The sequence below is a fragment of the Nelumbo lutea genome, chromosome 8 (genome assembly GCF_056320005.1).
Source record: "Nelumbo lutea isolate HS-2025 chromosome 8, American lotus-T2T, whole genome shotgun sequence".
Taxonomy (NCBI): Eukaryota; Viridiplantae; Streptophyta; class Magnoliopsida; order Proteales; family Nelumbonaceae; genus Nelumbo; species Nelumbo lutea.
The window spans coordinates 44,832,973-44,835,712 of NC_142691.1; positions in this window are offsets into that span (position 1 = coordinate 44,832,973).

Below are 2,740 nucleotides of genomic sequence, written 5' to 3' on the forward strand. Positions count from 1 at the left end.
AAAGCTAAGAGGGCAATATGTTGTAGTAGGGTATCAAGTTAAAAACTAGTAAAAACAAGTAGAATGGGGAGCACTTATAATAAGACTGAAAATCAACTTTGGCAAATAGTAATTAGTGCTTTTCATAAACTACAAGAAACATTTTTTTAATTTTTCTATAAAAATATCTCAAGGGATATGTTGATAGCAATAAAGGAAGAAATCATCCATTAAAGAATAAGAGATAAGCCTCAAGGTACCAAGACCACTCTCTTTCCCTATTTCACAAGTATTAAGAGAAATACATATTAAAAGGCTTTGAGGAAGAATATGAATTAGCAATAAATCTAAGAAACTAAAGTGATTCAAATATTTGCAAAACAATATTTCCATAAAAGTTAGGGTTGTTCATAACAAAATTCAAATCGATCAAATCGACCAACCCGGTCTGACCCAACCTGAGTTAGCTGGTTTTTCTTCACCACCATTCGGTTTCGGGTTGCAAAGATGGGTAAACTGACGGTTTGGTTTGATTTCGGTTTTCACATGAAAACTGAAACCGAACCGAATTGAGTTATATAACTACTTATTACTTATTAGTTATTACGTAACTAGGTTGTCTCTATCCTAGTTACAACCTAACTTAGTTTCTAGTACTATTTGTTCCTCCTAAGAGGTTCCGAGCTCTTCCTTCCTAAGAAGGGAGCACCTTGACTTTTGGTTAAGTGTCCCGAGGGAGAACCACCTCAGAACAGCACCGTCGACACTCCTGTTCTTACTTGCTTAAGGTTAGCCTCCAATGTAAGCACCTTGGGGTACCTCGGCACCTTGGTGGAGGGTAACTCAGCCCTAGGCGGTTCGGTGCAAAGTAGCTTGGCAACCTGCAGGGAAGTTTCGCCTGACATCCGTACATGCCGGATCTGGTGGCAGCGCCCATGTCTCTCACTAGGGCAGTGGTGGTTATGCCTGACGTGACTGAGCTCCGGTATGAGAGGACCCCAACCCTCGCAAAGCAAAGGTATTGAAGCTAGCACTTTCAGCACTCTTAAGTTTCTCTATGCTTTCCTTGAGTTTTCCTCATAATTCTAACTTAGCCATCGGAGTGTTTCTGACGGGAGAGTTCCCCAGGAATCCTTCATGTTCCTCTCCGTCTCAGGTGCCGTTTGTCACAGCTAGGAGCCAGGTTTCAGCCAGCTAGGAGTGCCCAGATCATGCAGTATCATTTGGCGCCGTCTGTGGGAACGCTTCAAAAGACCTTCCTTTAAATTCTGTGCAACTTTCTCCAAAGAACTCATCAGCATCACCGACACCCATGGCTTCCTCTAGCAATGCCGGGCACCGAAACACCCCTAAGGAACAACCCCAGTTACCCACCGTCTGCATCAGACAGTTCACTGTCCCCCTCTCTACAGACGGGGTTCCTAGTTTAATTGTGCCTCAGACGATGGCACCCGTGACTGTTCCACTTCCCTCTACATTCGGAGCAACCTTCGCTGAACCCACCATCCTCCCTCCAATGGCCAGCCAAGATCAGCTTGAGGATCTGAGGTGGTTTTCCCTCGGGACGCTTAGCCAAAAGTTGAGGTTCTCCCTTCTTAGGAAGGAAGAGCTTGAAACTTCTTAGGAGGAGCTCGGGTCTCAAGGGTAGCTCAGGCCCCTTTGCACGTAAGGAGCTCGGGGCGCTCCGCCCTTAGGGCTCGGGGTGAGCTGGGCCTTGCTTCCCGGCCAGTTGTCACACCCGCCGAGTCGTTCGGCCGGGCTTCAACGAACTTGCTACGCTGAATTGTGGCTAAGTTGTCATGCTGAGTTGCCACTTATGCTAGGTCATGTCCACGTGTCCCCATGCTACGAGATCGGGCCAAATCACCAACCAATCAAAGACCCCTCCATGTTCTCTGACTTCTTTGTCCACCAAATAGAACCAACAATAGCCACCATTGTTTGAAGTCATCATCAACTCACACCTGGAAGCTCATCTCCTCCCATCGATTTCCTGGTTACCCAAGTCAACATTATTGCTCGAGTGCAAAAGATCCAAAACAAAGTGAATCTAAATTTCTCTTGTTGCAGGAGCTCATTCCAAGCCACAACGCAATTTAGGTAAGCTTTATGCCCCCTATAGTTAGTCTTCTTTCTAGCTTTCTTTTATTGTATTCTCTACATCTTGCCTTGATTGTAAGTTGAGGGAGGGGGGAGAGAATTGACGGAATCAGGAGTTTAGTTCCTATAAGTTCTTAACGCCTTCCCAACTCCATTGTAGTTTTCTCCAAGTATGTTGACCATTGCATGGATTGGTTTGAATGATGTATGTTTGCTAAGCTTATAGAGAATGGATTATAGTTTTATTTTTTGTTTCTTTTAATTCTTTATTATCTATTTTCTTTCATTGGTAATTTCCAATGTTCATGAAGTTGTCATTTGTTTAGAAGCATTATGCTGTGAAGATTAGAGTTTATTTTCTCTCTTTATTATGTTCGGATTAATATTAACTTAATGTTTGATTATCTCATTTGATGGTTGAATAGTGGAATAACAAGACCTTATGTTTCTTCTTTGGTATAGTTTATTTAGTTGATAGTTGATTTACGAGTATTTGTTTTAGGGAAATTTTAATATAGAATTAGAATTGCAATTGAGGGGATTTTGTATCCACAGAAAATGTTGTTGTTTAAGTAAGTAAACAAATATAAGATAATAAAAAAAACCAAAAAAAAAAAGTGAGAGAGGATTTAGAATAATGACAACTGAAGAATTAATACTT